This window comes from Gigantopelta aegis, chromosome 15 (assembly GCF_016097555.1).
Source record: "Gigantopelta aegis isolate Gae_Host chromosome 15, Gae_host_genome, whole genome shotgun sequence".
Lineage (NCBI taxonomy): Eukaryota > Metazoa > Mollusca > Gastropoda > Neomphalida > Peltospiridae > Gigantopelta > Gigantopelta aegis.
Genome location: NC_054713.1, coordinates 11,177,749 through 11,199,016, shown reverse-complemented (window position 1 = coordinate 11,199,016; position 21,268 = coordinate 11,177,749). Strand labels below are relative to the sequence as shown.

The 21,268-nt window shown below is 37.9% G+C and overlaps 1 long non-coding RNA gene across 2 annotated transcripts in view; it reads right to left on the bottom strand.

The window, feature by feature from the left end:
* Positions 1-1,518: 1,518 nt before the first annotated feature.
* The window catches only part of LOC121390041, a 40,299-nt gene continuing 20,549 nt past the window's right edge, over positions 1,519-21,268 (bottom strand). The window contains exons 2-4 of one of the 2 annotated variants that reach the window (XR_005960147.1): positions 3,980-4,893; positions 2,669-2,881; positions 1,519-1,977 (exon numbers count right to left, since the gene is read on the bottom strand). This is a non-coding gene — a long non-coding RNA (uncharacterized LOC121390041). Of the gene's footprint in view, positions 1,978-2,668; positions 2,882-3,979; positions 5,352-21,268 lie in introns of those variants that run through there. The other variant, XR_005960146.1, reaches the window with a different exon arrangement.

Here is a 21,268-nt window from a genome sequence, read left to right as displayed (position 1 = left end):
ACAAGGTTGATCATTACAGCGTTGACAGACACGTGTTGACAGCTGATACAAAAAAACCAAGTTGATCGAGGCTGGCAAAAGTATACTTTCAATGCATTAATTCAGAGTTTTTTCAGTCAGTGTTATATATCAGTTTTGTACATATATTCACAATCAAGCTGTGTTGCTTTAACCATTGTTTTATAAATTAAATTAACGTTGTTTGTTTGTTTACAAACATACCCCAAATCTTGTTTCAAGACGTAATGTAACGTAATTAACACGCGCAGACTAATGTGCCAGGAGAGTACACGTGTGGCATTTGGCCAAGATGGAACCCACCACGTAATATTTTGTTACAAACTGCTGAAAGACCTATAACTTTTTCTTAAAGTGGGCCTACTTTTTTGAAGTTATCTTAGACCTACGATGTCGTAAAACTCGCAGGCTAGCCTATGGCGAGTGTCCTAATGACGTCATAGCTAAGGCCCCGTTTTAAAGTAAGGGGCCGTCCATAATTTTCACGAGCGTAGAAACCGTACAGATTTTGAGACGAAACCCGCTGTCGCCACTACATGGGCTACTCTTCCGATTAGCAGCAAGGGATCTTTTATTTGCGCTTCCCACAGGCAGGATAGCACAAACCATGGCCTTTGTTGAACCAGTTATGGATCACTGATCGGTGCAAGTGGTTTACACCTAACCACTGAGCCTTGCGGAGCACTCACTCAGGGTTTGGAGTCGGTATCTGGATTAAAAATCCCATGCATCGACTGGGATCCGAACCCAGTACCTACCAGCCTGTAGACCGATGGCCTATCACGACGCCACCGAGGCCGGTAATCTCTGCAAGAAGTTCATTAAGGCAATCATAGCGCTAACATCGCTTCGTGGAACGGGACCCAAGATTACAAAGTTGTTTAAAACTTTTCCAAACTGTCATTCAAGACAATTGCGAACTATGTACACTAACACAGACACGGCGGAAGATGAGAGTTGGGAGAAATAAAGTCACAGAGTACTGGCTGGAGTAGCCAGGATTTTATATGGGGGAAGATGGCATGGACCCCGTGCCCCCCACCCTCGCTACGCTACTGACAGAGATACAGACAGATAGGACAAAACCTAATATGGCCGTTGATATAAAAATGGGTGGGTGTGGCTTAAGGCTTGAACCGGGTGGGGTAGAGAGAAATGAACATCCATTACATCAGTGAGATGATTCTCAACTCATTGTCTATAATAAATACCAATAATGTCTGAGAGTACTGCTGAAGCAATACGTGCCCCACAAGTCTGTTCAAAGGCCATAATGCTGTCAAGCCTGGATAAATTCCATGTTTGACAGAGTTATCGCCCTTGAATACATTCCCTTGAAAGTGAAACTTGATCCCCGGGGATAACACTGTCAAAAATGAATAAATCCCCATGAAAGTCAAACCTGGTCTGTAACTGTACACGATAAACCTATGTAATTTATACCAAATTTCAACTAAATATGATTATTATATTGGGTCATTGTGGGAGACCCCCCCCCCCCCCCCCCCCCCCCCAAAAAAAAAAAAAAAACCCATCTAGAAAACTATGTGGGATAGACAGACGGACAGAAGGACGTAGGCGAAACCTATAATCCTTTTCGGTTGGACCGGAAGGGACTAATACACACATTTAATATATTTATTTATCTCTTTTCCCCATATTAAATGGCGAGTGTCCAAAATGTTTCACTCAGTCTTGGGTGACTATGAATCGTCCAGCAGTGTTTGTGTCGGTTCGTTGACGTGGGGGTGCACGTGGTCTCCATCAACACTGGATGACGTGTTAACATACTGTACAGTGTTGTGTGGTAGATGCGCATAAATGTTGCCAACTGTCATCAGTATTTTGTTGTTAACAACAGAAGGGTTAATAATGGCATCAGTGTTATTAGGGTTAACATCTCTGTTGACGTGATCTGGGCCGTCATTGATATTTTGTTAAGCTTTTGTTCGTCTTTTCCTGTAAAAAAAACAACAAAAAACTAAACAATTCAAGTTATATTATCACATACATCATAATGGGGCGTGACTAAGCCCAGTGGTAAAGCGCTCGCCTGATGCACAACCGATCTATGATATATAACCGTAAATAAAATCTGGGATGTATTTCCGTCGGTGACACCATTGGGCTATTTCTTGTTCTAACCAGTGCTCTACAACTGGTGTAACAAATGTCGTGGTATGTACAATCCTGTCTGTAGGATGGTGCATATAAAATATCCATTGCTGCTAATTGAAAAGAGTAGCCATGAATTGGCGACAGCGGGTTTCCTCTCTCAGTATCTATGTGGTCCTTAACCATATAACCGTAAATAAAATCTGTTGAGTGTGTCGTTAAATAAAAACATTTCCTTCTTCCTTCCTTCATCATCGGACTTAAGGCTGGTAGGTTATGGGTTCGCCTCGCGGCACTGGCTCCCACCCAGAGCGAATTTAACGGCTGAACGTGTAGGTGTAAGGCCTCTACACTGACTTCTCCTGAGTAACTCAATGTCTCGAAAAGCGAGTCCACATAGCTGAGGTGTGTCTGCCCAGGAAAATGTGCTTGAACCGTAATTTGATATAAGCATGGAAATAACTATAAAAAAAAGTAAGCGTCTTCAGTTTTTCATGGTTATATATTTATTCTTTCTTTCAACATGGAAACCTACCAGGTAAAGGCTGTTTTATTAGAAAACGATGGTCTTGTAGATGCGATTGACGTCATTGTTGGTTATGATTACGTCGTAGGTGTTGGTGGAGGTATTGCCGTAGGTTGTTGTGTTGACGCCATTGCTAGTGTCGGCAACGGTGTTGGTGTTGACGTAGGTGGTTGTGTTGACGTACATGTAGATGTTCGTGTTGTGATCATACTTGACAACTGGCTTAAAGAATAGAATGTGATTTTTTTTTTTTTAAAGCACGTACACAAGACGAGTGAGTGAGAGAACAAGAGACAGAAAGACAGACATACAAGCCAAGAGACATAGCAACAGAGGTAGAAAGACAAAGATGCAGGGAGAGAGAGAGAGAGAGAGAGAGAGAGAGAGAGAGAGAGAGAGAGAGAGAGAGAGAGAGAGAGAGAGAGAGAGAGAGAGAGAGAGAGAGAGAGAGAGAGAGAGAGAGAGAGAGAGAGAGAGAGAGAGGGATAGAGAGAAAGGTGAGAGAGAGAGAGGTATCTGTGTTTTATACTAGTCAAGGACTCCGGGTGTGGCTGGAAGGCAACTGTACATTGCTCTCACTGAGGTCATCGACCTCACCCATGTGACGTCATGCGAGCGATCTCCCACTCTGACCTTCGACTCGTCACGACGATTGGACGAAACATCGAAGAATGTACAAGTTTATTTTGAGTGTGATTCAGGAGTGCATTATATTGCCGATTGATTCTACTTTGTATGGAAATTATTATTAATAAGACACGGGCGTGCTTCTTTTATTCTTTACAATATTAAAAAGACAATGATTTTTGTCAGAATATTCAGCTGAAGTCCTAGCACGCTATACAAGGCGCACAGCTGTCCTGTCTCTGTCTCTGTCTCTGCGGGTTTCTTCTGTCTATAACATTAGACAATGTTCATTAATTCAGTCAGATGAGTGCTCGCCTGAGGTACTTCGTCGCAAGATCAAACCACCTCGGTGGAACCATTTAACTGATTTGTTTTTTTCTCGTTCCAGCCAGTGCACCACAACTGGTCAAAGGCCGTGATATGTGCTTTCCCTGGCTGCATTAGGAAAAAAATGTAGCAGGTTTCCTCTGATTACGTGTCGGAATTACCAAATGTTTGACATCCAATAGCCGATGATTGATTAATCAATGTGATCTAGTGGTGTTGTTAAACAAAACAAACTTTAACTTTAATTCTTGAAGAAACGAACTACCCAAGCTGACTTCATTAGAAAAATACACAGTGATCTAAATGACATCCATATAATTATGTAGATGTTTAATATAATTACTAGAGAAAATATAATTTACTGACCTGTTCCTCCTTTTTCTGTAAACCTGTAAACTGTAAACAGATTCCTAGCTCATCGTCGACGTCGTCAGCTACAATACCATGGTGCTGATGGCTGTTGTGACTGTTGGTGATAAAGTATCTTTCAGACACGAACACTGGGGATCCTTCGTCGTATCACCATATGCATTTAATGTGGACACCCAAAGATCTTCAGAAATAATACTTTGTTGAAAGCCAGTATCGTGCCCAGTTCCCCAACGTTCTGGAGCCAGTATTGTGCCCAGTTCCCCAATGTTCTGGAGACTGTCGTCGCCATCAGCCAATCGTTGTGCGTTATCCTTCTGCAACGGGCATACATTTTAGGGAGCAGGGGCTTTCAACACTATACTGTTGCAGGTCCTTTCCCACTAGACTGGCCAAAGTCTACCACACACCACTTTCATAATTCTTCCGGCCAGTAGGTGGGCAAACATTCATCTGGACCCAGAACAATTCTGGTCACGCATCTGTTTAATTTACCCCTCTCCCTGGAAAATACAGTCACATCCAGTAATAACACTGTCCCCTCCTTAGACATAGTGGCATCTCAAGACAGGCACAGTTAAATTCAAATCCGAACATCCAGGAATAAACACAGATACACTCGGAAAATATAATCATATCCAGTAATAAAACTGTCCACCTCCTTAGACAGAGTGGGATTCACTAGACAGGCACAGGTAAAGTTAAATCCGAACATCCGGGAATAAACACAGATACACCCGTAAAATATAGTCTCATCCAGTATTAACACTGGCTCTTCCTTAGACATAGTGGCATCTCAAGACAGGCACAGTTAAAGTCAAATCTGAACATCCGGGAATAAACACAGATACATCCGGAAACTATAGTCACATCCAGTAATAACACTGGCCCCTCCTTAGACATAGTGGCATCTGGAGAGTTAAAGTGAAATCCAAGAACAAAATGTCGAAACCAGGAATTATTAAAAAACATATGAAGACTTAAAAATCAAGTTAATGTCTGCCTTTTATAAAAAAAAAAGAAAAAAAGAAGTCAAATAAGGCAAATGTACAGTCTATTAGGTTCTTAAAATAATAACTAGGCCATCATATGATGTGAGATTCCCAATTACATCATTAATATAAATTAATTACAATCCAAGTCATTACCAGGGTTTCTGGTAGAAACAGATTTTTGGGTATGACACTATGGAATTGAATATTTACAAAGTATGTGTTGCATGCACCTGCTGTCCCCCAGACAGAGAATGGGTTAGGTTTAGGGTTAGGGTTAAGAAAATCATACAGCAATGATAAGAGTCATGATAATTTTGTCAAAAGGTTGCCTTAAACAAAATAATATCTGCAAAAAATTAGGGTGACACCATACCCGTTTTACCCTCTGGCAGAAACCCTGATTACCCCTCAATTTAGAAATAGTAAATACAAAATATTAATATTATACCCCCACATGCACACAAAAAAAGACACACCCCCCAAAAAAAAACCCAAAACCCAACAACAAAATTAAAAAAAAAAAAAAAAAAAAAAAACGAGAGAGAGAAAAAAGAGAGAAAAGGTTTAGGACCCTCTCCCCAAGAGAAACCAGACCAAAAAGGATGTTCTTGACCGATACCTGCCCTCCTCCTCACCATAATTGATTTGAAAGGTCTGCATCGGTCAAAGAATGTTTTATTGTTTTTTTTTCCATTTCATTCAAGCATACTTACCTGAGAGAAAACCCCTTTAAATCAGGGTTCCCCACCCAGTTAATCAAAATCCAACCCCCCTTCCCGGGACATCTTCCACAAACAATTACCCACAGGTCTCCCATACCCAATTAACTGTTCCGCTAGTGGGTGCTGAACCCCGGCCATCCATCTGAAAAATATTTAGCTAAAAGAATATGGGTTAGATCTGAAAGAAAAATTTAACATTAGACATTTATGAACATTCTCAATATTATACCCTAAATTTAACCTCATACTTTAACTTTACCTAATTACCACTGTTAGACTACAATGTTACAAACCTGGCAGACGTATCCAGATCATCTACCCTACACACCGGGCAGACGTATAGATCCATCTTCTCACCCTCCTCCTCAGCTTATGAACAATCCGGACTGTCCACCCAACACACCGGGCAGACGTATAGATCTATCTTCTTACCCTTCTCTTCAGCTTATGAACAATCCGGACCATCCACCATACACACCGGGAAGACGCATCTTCTCGCCCATCTCCTCAACTTATTAAACAATCCAGACTGTCCACCCCACACACCAGGCAGACGTATAGATCCATCTTCTCACCCTCCTCCTCAGCTTATGAACAATCCGGACTGTCCACCCAACACACCGGGCAGATGTATAGATCCATCTTCTCACCCTCCTCCTCAGCTTATGAACAATCCGGACTGTCCACCCAACACACCGGGCAGACGTATAGATCTATCTACATACCCTTCTCTTCAGCTTATGAACAATCCGGACTGTCCACCCAACACTTCTTACCCGGGACTGTCCACCCACACACCGGGCAGACGTATAGGTCTATCTTCTTACCCGTCTCTTCAGCTTATGAACAATCCGGACTGTCCACCCAACACACCGGGCAGACGTATAGATCCATCTTCTCACCCTCCTCCTCAGCTTATGAACAATCCGGACTGTCCACCCAACACACCGGGCAGACGTATAGATCTATCTTCTTACCCTTCTCTTCAGCTTATGAGCAATCCGGACTGTGCACCCAACACACTGGGCATACGTATAGATCTATCGTCTTACCCTTCTCTTCAGCTTATTAACAATCCGGACTGTCCACCCCACACACCGGGCATACGTATAGATCTATCGTCTTACCCTTCTCTTCAGCTTATGAACAATCCGGACTGTCCACCCAACACACCGGACAGACGTATAGATCTATCTTCTTACCCTTCTCTTCAGCTTATGAACAATCCGAACTGTCCACCCTACACACCGGGCAAACGTATAGATCTGTCTTCTTACCCGTCTCTTCAGCTTATGAGCAATCCGGACCATCCACCCCACACACCGGGAAGACACATCTTCTTACCCTTCTCTTCAGCTTATGAACAATCCGGACTGTCCACCCAACACACCAGGCATACGTATAGGTCTATCTTCTTACCCGTCTCTTCAGCTTATGGACAATCCGGACTGTCCACCCAACACACCAGGCAGACGTATAGATCTATCTTCTTACCCATCTCTTCAGCTTATGAACAATCCGGACTGTCCACCCAACACACCGGGCAGACGTATAGATCTATCTTCTTACCCTTCTCTTCAGCTTATGAGCAATCCGGACCATCCACCCCACACACCGGGCAGACGCATCTTCTCGCCCATCTCCTCAACTTATTAACAATCCAGACTGTCCACCCCACACACCGGGCAGACGTATAGATCCATCTTCTCACCCTCCTCCTCAGCTTATGAACAATCCGGACTGTCCACCCAACACACCGGGCAGACGTATAGATCTATCTTCTTACCCTCCTCCTCAACTTATTAACAATCCAGACCGTCCACCCCACACACCGGGCAGACGTATAGATCCATCTTCTCACCCTCCTCCTCAGCTTATGAACAATCTGGACTGTCCACCCAACACACCGGGCAGACGTATAGATCTATCTTCTTACCCTTCTCTTCAGCTTATGAACAATCTGGACCATCCACCCGACACACTGGACCAAGGTATAGATCCATCTTCTTGCCCTCCTCCTCAGCTTATGAACAATCCGGACCATCCGCCTCACACACAGGGCAGACGTATAGAGCCATCTTCTCACCATCGTCCTGAACTTATGTCCAGCTCTTTCTCCTAGGATGTTGGTTGAAACAGAAACACCATCGAAATCTGGCCAGAGTATATCCATTTTACACAAAAAGCACTACCATTGCATGGGCCGGAATTACCACAAACAAGTCTTCAATGTCAACAAGTTAAACTTTAGTCTAATAGTTGCCATTGCAAAGTTGTTTACCATGAAATAATCACAAACAGCACACTACTTGCGCCAACATATTTCCGGATCCAAATGGGAAGATAACTGATCTGAGGCATTTTTTTTATAGAATGCATTAAATACTGATGTAAGGACAATGTCACTTTCTGTCAAATCTTTTTCAACATCCTTTGTATACAAATACCATTAATTTCAGTGTTTTATATAGACGGAATGTTCACAATTATTTCTGAAGTACAAGTTCAGTCATATGATCAAATCAAGGAGGTGCTTAATACATTTTCGGGTGTATGTTGATGACTATTTTGTCATATTATTAAGTGTGAGAAAACTAAAATTTATGAAATCGTGGTCTGAATTAAAAAAGAAAGAAAGAAAAAAAAACCCAGAAAGAAAGAAAAATAAAGAGTTACTTTTTACTAGCACAAATACATTATACAGACTAGTCTGAATGTTGTGTCTCTAACTAACTTGAATTCATACGTTGTTAGGTTTTTCTTTTTTTCTTTTTTTTCTTTTTTTTGGGGGGGGGGGGGGGGGGTGTTCCTAAAGTAATATAATAAATTAATGCCATCGGGTACAACTGTTATTTTTAGCTTGAGCTCGTGCTGAGACGATGCTTGACTTCACTAATTGAAGCTCTACTTGGGATAACCGTCAACAGATGTTTTGATAATCAAATGCTCAAATAAAATTATACAGAAACAAGCTAATAGTTACACATTAAGATACAATCTAAAATTTTATTAAAGTCAAAGAGTGTTGAAAGCAAGTATTTTTCAGGAATAAATATTGTAATGGCAATGTCGACACTCCATTTGAAGCCCGTCACAGCCCACGTGACACGATCCATAGCACATGCACAGCACCATTGAGAAAGGTGGTTTTGCACGTGCCACTGGTCACTTGACTACAACAGCAGACGTGTTTTCATCATTACTTGCTCACAGTAGTCCGACAACGAAAAAACCACATTAAAACATTTGTTACGACCTCACAAATGTGCAGCGTGAACGTGCCGTCGGCATATTGCACGCAGGAACGTCAGTAGCTGACGTTGCAAGGGTGTTGGGTTGCAGTCGATGGGCAATTTATGATCTGCAGACACCATTACAACAAACGGGCACCACAAGTGATCGCCCCCAACCGGGTAGACCACGTGTGACGTCACAGGCAGATGGCCGTCATATTGTGTTACGTCACCTCCGCAACCGTTTCATGACAGCTAGAGCAATCAGTAATGAACTTTTCAGACGTCGGGTGCCCGCGCAAACATTCGAAATCGGCTGCGAACTGCTCACCTCCACGCACGCACCCATATGTTGGACCCATTTTGACGCAATTTCATCGACGTCAACGTCAACTGTGGGCACAGCGCAACTTGCGATGGACTCAATGGAATAGAGTTGTGTTTAGCGATGAATCCAGATTCACACTGCGATTTACCGATGGCAGGCAGAGGGTTTGGAATAAATGAATGAATGTTTAACGACACCCCAGCACGAAAAATACATCAGCTAATGGATGTCACACTATGGTAAACAGTAAGTGATGATCAACATCAATATAAAAATTGAACAGTTAAATTAAAACAGTGTAAAGAACTGTGCAAAAAATACAAATATCACAATATTAAGTGAAAATTGTAAAACAAATTCTGGATCACATTACGTTGGCCAAATAAAATGTTTTCGAGTTTCTTTAAGATGCTTACACTCCACCAACATGTGGAGTACACTGACAGTGCTCACACTGAGGTGGAGGATCGTTCTTCAAGATAAATGAATGGGTCAAATATGTATGACCGATGCGAGCATGACACAATACTATTTCATCCTTCCTGCACTGTCTATAGGAGGACCGCCACTCTCCCAAGACTGGCTTGATAGCATGAAGCTTGTTCGCAACCGCACCGTCCCAATCATGTTGCCAAGTCGAAAAGATAATTTGGTTGATACCATGTTCAAAATCAGTATACGGTACACCAACCTTGGCATGAGGCAAGTCCAAAGCAGACTTGGCAGCAGAATCTGCCTTTTCATTACCTCTGATGCCAACATGGCTGGGCACCCAACAAAATACAATGTCTTTATTGGCAATGGATAAAAAGGCACACTTTCGTATCAACATCCCAATTAAGGGATGGTCCAGCTTCATATTGCGTAAAGCTTGGAGACACGAAAGTGAGTCGGTAAAAATAATAAATTTGGATGCAATCGAATCTTTGATTTCATCTAAGGCTGTAATGACTACCCTTCCTGAGTGATTTGCGAATGTTTGACTGAAAGATATACTGATAACTGGGCCGATTTTAACTGAAAAAAAGAAAAGATAGCAATGAAACATGACGTTAAGTGCTGCGCAGAAAAAGGTCTTCCGGTTTGCGAAACAGACGACCCCAAAAACTTGGGAGGACCCCAACCTCTATACAGGTAATTTGCTATATGAGTACGACTTAGCATATGTAAACTGTATGTATAACTGCATCTGAAAGGTAAAGACGTCTGCATAATGAGAAGTTTCCTGATCGAACACATCCAAGGGAGAAAATGACATCGGCGTTAGTTACTGAGCTGTGGTAAACCTGAACAAAGAAAGCGAATATGCTGCTATCAGTCAGGTATATGTACTTCTGTATTAACTATAAATCGTATTTGTATGTTTTTTTGTGTGTAATTCAAGTCCATAAAGTATAATATTTAAATGTTTTGCACATCAAGTCAAATTGAAATTTTGCATGTTAGTAAATTCCTCCATAACTGACGCACCAGTGCTAATGTTGCCAGAATGAATCATGACTTAGGAATATTGATATTGTTATTATCATTGTGATGTATTACCAGATAATACAAAGATATTTGACTAATTACATCTAAAACAGTATTATCTGCCTGTATTATTCATTTCAAACTACAATGCAATAAAATAGAAAAACCTCCTAATTATATGCTGCATCCCTTCATTTTACTGTCATTGTGTGTATGTGTGCGTGCGTGCGTGTTTGTGTGTGTTCATGGTTGCACATTTGTAAACAAGTGATGAGGGATTTATTTCTGAATTCAACTCACCTGAATTAATGCAGTCAAGAGACTGAACAGTTCCAGTGGACCATCAACAATGAGCCTTTTTTAAAACTCCAACCAGTGCACAACTGGTATAACAGCATTTTAGACGTGAATGGACATTACAGAACATTGGTGAATTACCTTGAAAACATCGCTGAAGATGCTTCTAAATTTCTTGATGGATCCGTTTTCCCTTTCAATGTTGAAGTCATTAAATGGGATGATGTGTTTGAGTGTCTTACACAATCGGATGATACTGATACATTCGCTCTGCCTCTTGCTCACTGTGTGTGTTTGGCATTAAAAGAAATGTTACAGTCCATGGTGAAGGATCATTTACCAGAAAGAGAGCATTGGGATGTAACCATGCAATAAGCTGCCTGAATTCATATTTGGTCAGTTGGAGCTTTTGCTAAGATACACACCAAATGTAACAACAATTGTCAATGAAGCATTTGTAATGTATTCACTAAATAAGACCAGTGCATGGTTGAAGCATTTAGATCCAAGAGAGAAAGAGGAACTTCTTCCAGGAAAGAGAGACTTCTAAGGACACAGTTCAGGCAGCGATGCCAAGAAATACATCAGGACAGATTGAGGATGAAAGTGAAGAAAAGACAAATGGAAGAAAGACATAGACGGGAATTGGCAAGAAAACCTAAACTAAGTGACAGAATAATGTATCATGGTCTATGGCAGACACGGCTAGAGTTTGAAGAGAACTGTAAATCGTGAAGGTCTTAAAACTCAGCTTTTGTTCAGAAAAAAAATGTTTTGAAACAATGTGTCTCTGATAAAACAAAGTTTATTGTTTAACAAAGAAAACTTTGCATGGAAAGTCCCAACCGCTGTCTGTAGAGGAACTCAAACAAAACATGACCACCTTGGTTGAAGCCACACTTTTACATCCCACTGAAGAGGAATCAGAGGCATGTCGGCCACTTCTTGTTGGAAAGCAAGTAAGCCATATCTTCAGTGAAGGAACATAGACAGGAAAGGTCATCTCTGCTGTTCCTGGTTACTCCAAGTGGCACAACATTGTTTATGACGGAGACCCAGCTGTGTACACATACACACTTCAAGATGACTACCTAGAAGGAAATCTTAGAATAATAATTTGAGATATCTTTATTGGTGGCTTTATACTCACACCCAAGAATCAAACCAATCAGCTGACATTTTGTCTAGATCCACACTTGTGATTACTTTGTGATTTGTTGGCATTGTTTTATTTGCACAAAGGAATGAACATGATGAAATAATGCAAGTGCATGACACTTGATTATTCAGTGATTTGTGAATTGTGTTTAATGTCCAATATATTTTAACATGCTCATATACCACTTGGGTTTAGAGCAGTGTTTAATGTACAGCATCACTAACAAAGCTTTTTAAAAAAAAAATATTTGTTAATTACCTGTATTAATTTTTTGTTACTTTACTGGGATGCTATGGGTGAAAAAAAAAAGAGTATATTAATTTCATTTCCTTTTTGTGCTGGGGTGTCGTTAAACATTTATTCATTCATTTTATTTTAATTATTCATATTCTTATCCAGATAATTGTTCACTTAGTATTGTAAAATTTAAAAAAAAAAAAAAAATAATAATAATAATAAAGAAAAAAACATGTCAAGTACTTTACGTTGACTCTTACTTAAGCAAGATATAATTTAAAATATTTGTTAAGACTATTAATAAAAACCCCAAAAAGTTTGTATTAAAGGGACATTCCTGAGTTTGCTACAACTTTTAAGGTGTTATCGACTAACAGAGCCATTTTTACAATTGTAATTACATATCAAATCTATATTTCTGCATAAAATATTAGTGGCTGTATATTAAACCTGTTTCTGATCGTTCTAATATTTTTACTAGGTTAAATTTCATTTTATTTCCTAAAATATTATTTTTTCGTACGTACGAAATTATTTGAAGACAGAATCCAGTTTGGTCTTCTTACAAATTTTAAGACGACTAGAAACACACTGAATATACAGACACTGATATTTTAAACAAGAAAATATATTTAAAGTGCTGTTCCAGATGTATGATGTATTGAGCTATATCAATCAAGATATTAGTTAATATGATTAGAAAATTTAAAAAAAAAATGTAAAAAAATTATATAACGGTATATTTTCCATTTAAAATTATTCCCCTGAAAAACAGAACCAGCTGAATTCGTTTCGGGAATTTCCGTAAGATTTGATCCGTGACGTCACGAAGGGAACTCCTTTCGATAGTCAGCGCCATTATTCATTGCTTCTTTTGTGTTTATTATGGTTAAACGGCGTGTTGTTGGCGGCTGTAGCAATACAAAAGCCGATAAATTTAGTCTTCACGCATTTCCTAGTAATGTTGCTGTGAATAATCTGTGTGTAAATTTGATTAAAATAACGTGAAAATACTGGACAGGAAGAAAATGCCGGAGACCGTTGACTGCAGGCACTTTAGTTTCGATTCGTCCGAACTGGCTTGTCGGCTTAGGCGAGATATGGGAATACCATGTGTTATGGCTTTTAAAAAAAGATGCAGTACCAACAATTTTTCTGCGACACAAAACAAATGACAACAGCCGATGCCATCCACACCGAAACGACTTTGGGGTGCATATCGCCAATGTCCCAAATTGCGTTATGCTTTCAACTCCGGTCAGTTTGTTTTTTCATGCACGGTTCGTGCAATCATCGAGATCCGATTTGTTGTCGTTTGCTTCTCGTTCATTTGTGAGATTTTTCTTTACAGTTCGAAAACATTAAAACAATAAAGTACAAACAAGTAAGTATCTATAGCCTAGTCCGTCCCATCCTACAAAAATGTAGGGTTTTTTGTAAAAAAACCAGAAAAAAAAAGAAGCTAATTTTGTATGCATCTTAGAAAACAATCGGCTCAGAAATAAATGACTTGTAAATTCCATAGTATGAAAAAAGGCGTTCCCTGTAAAACAGACTATAAATACATTAAATTAATTTTACTATACCTTCCCACAAAGAAAACCTTTTTTCATACTATGGAATGTGCTATAAGTTATTTATTTCTGAGCAGACTGTTTTCACAACTGCACACAAAAAAATAGTATTGTTTTGTTATTTCCAAAACACTTTTACTTTTTTTTTTACGTCAAACTAAACTGAAATTATTCGCATAAAAAATATCTTCATGGATGGGACGGACTAAAAGTCATTTTTGTTTATTTCTTAAAATTAAAATAAGTTATTTATTTCTGAGCACTGTTTTCACAACTACACACAAAAAATAGTATTGTTTTGTTATTTCCAAAACACTTTTACTTTTCTTTTTTTTACGTCAAACTAAACTGAAATTGTTCATAAAAACCCCTATCTTCATAGAGGGATGGGGACGGACTAAAAGTCGTTTTTGTTTATTTCTTAAAATTACCGATATCGGGTCCACTTGACTCGTAGAATTCAAGAGTTATTTATCGTCTTCTCTACTACATCACAAGTATTAGAACATACAGTGTAGCAAAATAATTCGCACCAAAAGCTAAAGAACAAAACAAGAATAAAAGTTGTAAATTAGTGGTAAGCTGTCTCCACGACCATTTTCATCGTCATCTGTCAGGCCGGTGGTTCATCGGAAGATGTTCCAGGTTCAAACTGATAAGGCATTATTTGTTGTGTTGCACAAATATTAGTCCAGTCGTCATTACTACACTATTCATCATCGAAAGAAGAATCGCATGATCAATGAGCTTGGCAGTCGCTGTCGGTCCCACTTTCGCTTGCGCTGAAAGTCGTCTCATGGTAGGTTTCTGTGAAGCGCGTTCCCTTCATGACGTCATGGCTATTTACAGGCAAATGTTTTTACCGAGAATTTTACTCGGTCGTTTCCGGCAGTGTTCTACGGGAGTGATGTTTTAATACTTTTATGGGGCATTTTCGTAATTATTGATTTACATATCGGTGTAAAATATTATTGCAATGAATTAAGAAAGCATTTAATTGTTGAATTTGAAATTTTAGTGTATGGTCTGGCACAGCACTTTAATATGTAAGTTTAATCGTAGAAATATTTTATTAGTCGGAAACATCTTACAATGCAACAAACTCAGGAATGTCCCTTTAAAATGCTTAGCAATAACTTCTTTTTTGGATATTTATTCATTGTATATATAAGAATTGTTTCTCATTTTTTAGGAATTTATCGATGTATAAAAGTCACAAATGGTATAAAATCGCGTAGCTACGCGAAGCGATTTTATACTACATTTGTGACTTTTATACATCGATAAATTCCTAAAAAATGAGAAACAATTCTTATAATTACAAACAGTACAAGAAGTGTACCTTAAAACACTCAAAAATAATTTCTTTCGTTCTTACCGTCAACCATGTTCTGTAAATAAGCGTAGGAATACATGTATACATACTATTGGAAATTGTCCGCTAAAAATAAAAATAAGTATTGAATCAACAAAAACAGTGTATATATCTTTATTATAACTTCTTTTTAAAAAATGAAACACTTTCATGTGCAGATTTGTCTTGTTTTTTTCTATCGCAAAGTGACCTTGATATTAACTTTTGTTTACGTGTAGTGACTGTTGGTGTGCGGTTATTTCGATCGTGGTCTTCTGTGATGACGTATTTTTATGAGGTTTATGGAAGGATAACACTTGGTTTTTTAGTGACGTCACCCAATCAGAATACAGTAAATCGTATAAATTCGGAAAATTTGTAATTATAATTAATTATAGCTAAATAATGATGGTTCTTTCTTTACCTTCATTTCCAGTGTTTGGCTTACGTCGGCGCCCTGATAAACGATCAGAAATTTATGGTAGATATAAAAAATGTAGCTTGCTGGGATGGCAAAATAAACAAGTGCAACAAATAACTGCTTCATTTTTAATATGGAACAAAAATATTGATAAGGGTCACTTTTCAGTGAAATTTGTGAAATTGTAATTTTTTGGAGCACCAATATTTAGAAAGAGATATCCATTTCAGTGTAAATAAAAAATTTCTTATTTGATTTCTTTTTGTTATATATATATCTAAATAAATATTTATATATACAAAACTAATATATTTAAAAACCATGTGTCATTGCTACAAAAGAACTAGTGAACATATTGAAAGTGGAGTTTTCAACCCAACGACTGGGTGACTGTCTCGATGGAAAGACAGAAATGGTATTGTTTATTAAAAAGTTCTTTGGAGCTGACAACTGGTGAAAGACTACTTTGAGAAATTTTGGTAAACTGCAATGCAGAGGATATCTATAATGCAGACGATACAGACTTGTACTATAGAGCGTTACCAGTTGGCACTCCCACACTGGATACAGATGAAGTGAGCGGCAGCAAAAAAGCTATGAATCGAGTGACTGTTTTGGTGGCGTGCAATATGGCTGGGACTGACAAAAGAGAGCTGTTAGTTGTTGGTAAGAGTAAGGACTCGTGATGTTTCCGGGTGTAAAAAGGTTTGCCTGTATCATATACCAACAGTAAAAATGCATGGATCACAGGAGGATTTTCACGTAGTGGCTTGTAGCTTTCAACCAGGGAAATGAAGTTATAGCGAAGGAAAGTGGTCATATTACTCGACATCTGCAGTTTCCACCCACCAACTGACAAATTAGAAAACGTGAAACTGATAAACCGATGTTCCTTCCACCCAGAACTACTTCTGTACTCCAACCTTGTGACCAGGGCATACTTCGCAATCTGAAGGAGAATGATTTAAAAGACCATTCTCCAATTGGTAGCCACTGTAACATGGTTTCAACTATTAGAGCCAATTTAGTTTATACAATTATATATTAATTTTATTATTACATTTCTTTGTTTAGAATAATAATGTATATCCATTGTTTGTAATATGTAATTTTGATCTTTTAAAAAACTTTGTTAGACAAACATGTGTCAAAGGCTGCAAAGATTGGAATGGCCGTTAAAGTACAATCTAATTAAAATTAGCTCCACTATTACATGTGGAACTAAAGACAGCCAGTTGGAGCTCATGTCCACCAATCAAAACCTTACTTGCAGAATCCTGCCAGTGATTTAAAAATAATTTGAAAACATTCCGAATTATCCTGAGGGTATACGAGATGTTTCGTGTGAATTACGAATGCCTTAAAACATGTTTTATTTTTTAAAATAAATAATTTGTAATGTAAAACTGAAGACTGATTTAGTTTTATTTTATTTTATAAATAAATAAATAATTTTTAATATAAAATTGAAGACTGATAACCCACTCCGTACGTATTGGCATGGTTCGCTGTACTGCGACCACTAAAATAGACTCGCCCGATATTTTAAAATTTGTATGCTCCCAAATAACGTTATAAAAGGCGAAGTGTGATTGGTCGATATTTAAATTATTATTTACAGACGAAATGTTACCTGGACATTGGGGACTACGCAGTGTTGTTAGTTTTAAATCACTGGCAGGATTCTGCAAGTAAGATTTTGATTGGTGGACATGAGCTCCAACTGGCTGTCTTTAGATCCACATGTAATAGTGGAGCTAATTTTAATTAGATTGGTTAAAGTAATGCAAAAATGATAAACTTCAAAAACAACATTATTTCACTTATATTATATTTTATTATTTATGCATTGAACATTATATGCAGTCAAATATATATAACATTGGTAATGTGCATTCCTCGAACAGCTTAATGAGGGGAGGGGGACCAGTGACTGTTCCTGGGGACAAGTAACTTTTCTAGGACGTGATGAACTGGAAACAAAACTATGTGATGAAATTAAATTATTAGAAGATGAAAATATGATTGACTTAGAACAGATTGATTCTAAAAAGATTGGATTACAATAACTAAGAAAACAAAAACTTAAAGGACATTATATAAGGTTAAGAACAAAATGGATTGAAGAGTGCGAAAAACCAACAAAATATTTTCGTAATTTAGAATCCAGAAACTACTTCAGTAAACTAATTTCAAAAATAAAACTAGAAAATGTAACAATAGTTAAAGATCACGAAGACATCTTAAAAGAAACTGAAGCTTTTTACTAAAACCTCTACTCAACTCCACCTGGACAAAATGATAATGATATTATGGAAACACTTTCAAATTATAATTTTAATATCCTAAGAAACGAAGATGCAGAAATATTAGAGGTGGAAATAACACACTCGGAAGTATTAACGTGTCTTAAAAATATGAAAAAATTATAAGAGCTCTGGCTCGGATGGGTTTACTACCGAATTTTTCAAATATTTCTGGACAGATCTTGGTCATTTTATTGTTCAATCTATCAATTACAGTTATGTTGAGAAAGAAATGTCTAATGTTCAAATGTTAGGAATAATAACATGTATCTCCAAACCAAACAAACCTAAAGAGTTTCTAAAAAACCCACAAAAAAACTGGAGAGCAGTAACTCTCCTAAACTGTATATATAAACTGGCTTCATGTTGTATTGCAAATCGAATCAAAAAGGTTCTTGATAAAACAATACTCAGACTAAACAGGCATTATTAAAGGATGGTACATTGGTGAAAACATTAGATTAATTTACGATATCATGCATTATACCGAAGAACAGGATATCCCAGGTTTACTATTATTAATCGATTTCGAAAAAGCTTTTGATTCAATATCTTTTAGCCATTTTAAACTTCAAAACATCAATGAAAGCCTGGATTATAACACTATATAGTAACTCGGTATTGAGAGTAATTCAGAATGGATTTCTTTTAGAGCCATTTTAACTGGAAAGGGACTGTAAACAAGGTGATCCTTTCTCTCTTATATATTTATTTGATGTGCTGAAATGCTCGCTATCATAGTAAGAAACTCCAATAATATAACAGGTATCACTACGGATGGTGAAGAATATTTAATATCACAGTATGCAGACAACACAAGTGTTATTTTAGACGGCTCTCCGGAGTGCCTACAGGGTGTTCTATCTGTCCTAGACTATTATGCACAAATATCTGGCCTAAAATGTGACTACACCAAATCAAAGGTAGCAAGAAATTTACAAATGAAGTTTACCATCACACTCGATGGAAACTAGAATAGGGCGATACACAGTTTAACCTTGTCGGTATTAACTTCTCAATTAATCTAAAAGAAACTATTGATTTAAAGTATAATCGAAATACAAAAGTTAATGAAGCTATGGTCTATCAGAAAACCTATTGTTTTAGGAAGAATTATTCACGAAAACGTTAATAGTTCCTAAATTAACATACCTACTGAATGCATTACCAAATCCAAGCGAACATTTGCTAAAACATAAAAATACATTATTTTTCCAATTTATTTGGAATAGCGAACGTGAACAAGTTAAAAGAAACATAATAACACAAGACTATAAAAATGGTGGCATCAAAATGATCAAGAAATAATTTTATGACTGCTTTGACCATTTTGTTCGAAGCTTCTACAAATATATCAACACGTGACTTATCATATATGGCGACTATTTTCTATACTGAAAAAAAATTCAATAAAAAATACATAAATTTGGAGAGACACATTGGCTAGTTGGTTAAGGATACACAGGCCTCCCAGCCACTTGTACATATTAAAATATAGGAAATATAGGAATTTGCATACCAAAATATAGGATTTTTAAAGGAATTTTGAGGTCAAATATAGGAAAATTTGTACCAATTATCATGATTATAGGCATTTTACACAGATTTTTAAAGACATTTACATTACTAATGGTATGTTCTTACCTTGCATATGTACACAAGATACCATCTACTACCTCAAGAAACAGGGTTGAAAATTAGCAGTCGCCCGGTTGCCCGTAGCGACCTTTATTGGCTATGGGCGACTATGACTTTGACAAAGGTAGTCCGTTGGGTGACCATTCATTTTAGAGTGGCAAATATGGTAAAAGGTTAAAAATTAATGCACTGAAACTGAATCAAATGTGTGCTGGCGCGAACTACAGATCTGGCAACAGACAACATTATAGAACATGTTCTATATATTTTATTTTTTTAAGTTGTCTGATTCATGGACTGGATACGCCATAATTATTTAGTAGACCTACTTTTGGACATTATTCAATGTTATGGTACAAATTAATCGTATTTAATTAGCTTATATTATTCTGGGACAAAATCAAATTTTAACATGTACTTTTAACTCACACTAACAATGAAATATTCCATTATTACATATGGATTATTTCAAAAGTCGCTAAACCGTCATGTAGGCCTAAAGATAAAATTCATATAAAAACATATTAATTTATTAAATTGTAAACCCATATCATCTGAAATAACGTTTTTGGGGGTAAAACATTCAGAGGCTCTGCAGCAGTAAGTAATTCAAACCATTAAAAAACCCACCCACGTTGTAAACACAAAAACCACACGAGACTCTCCAGCAGCAAATATCATCATTTTCGTCACGAGTATTTTTTTTTTTTTTTAAACTACAGACATAGTACATTCAAATTGAAAAACAAAGAAGGGAGCTCCTCGAGCTAATCGGCCAACAAGAGAACGTCTTTGCGTAAGTATCCAGTTAAATATATTGAATGTATTATGTATGAACCAGGACTGATGACATGTGGGGAGGTGGGGAGATTAACAGAAGAGAGGGTCTCCAGCAGTAAGTAATCGTTTGTGTAAACACTAAAACCACACGAGACACTCCAGCAGTAAGTATCCAGTTAAATATATTGAATGTATTATGTATGAACCAGGACTGATGACATGTGGGGAGGTGGGGAGATTAACAGAAGAGAGGGTCTCCAGCAGTAAGTAATCGTTTGTGTAAACACTAAAACCACACGAGAGTCTCCAGCAGTAAGTATCCAGTAAAATATATTGAATGTGGTAAGTATGATCTTGGACTGATGACTTGTGTGGAAGTGGGGAGGGGCAGATTAACAGAAGAGAGGCTCTCCAGCAGTAAGTAATCGTTCGTGGAAACACTAAAACCACACGAGACTCTCCAGCAGCAAATATCCAGTTAAATATATTATATGTGTTAACTACAGAGATATTACAGCGACTTAAGAAGGGCATAGCGACACCTATTAGAAGAGCTTGGATATGATGAAGCCTTCCAAGGATAAGTATCGAGTTACACATAAAAAAGACTCCATCATATGCAGTCATATAGGATAGAAAAAGTACACCCTCGGTGGTGGAAATTTCGACCTGGGATGAGGCTTCCCGAGTCCCAGGGTCCAAATCGTCGTTGGTCGAAATTTCCAATACCTTGGGTATACTTTCTAAATCCCACATGGCCACATACGATGGA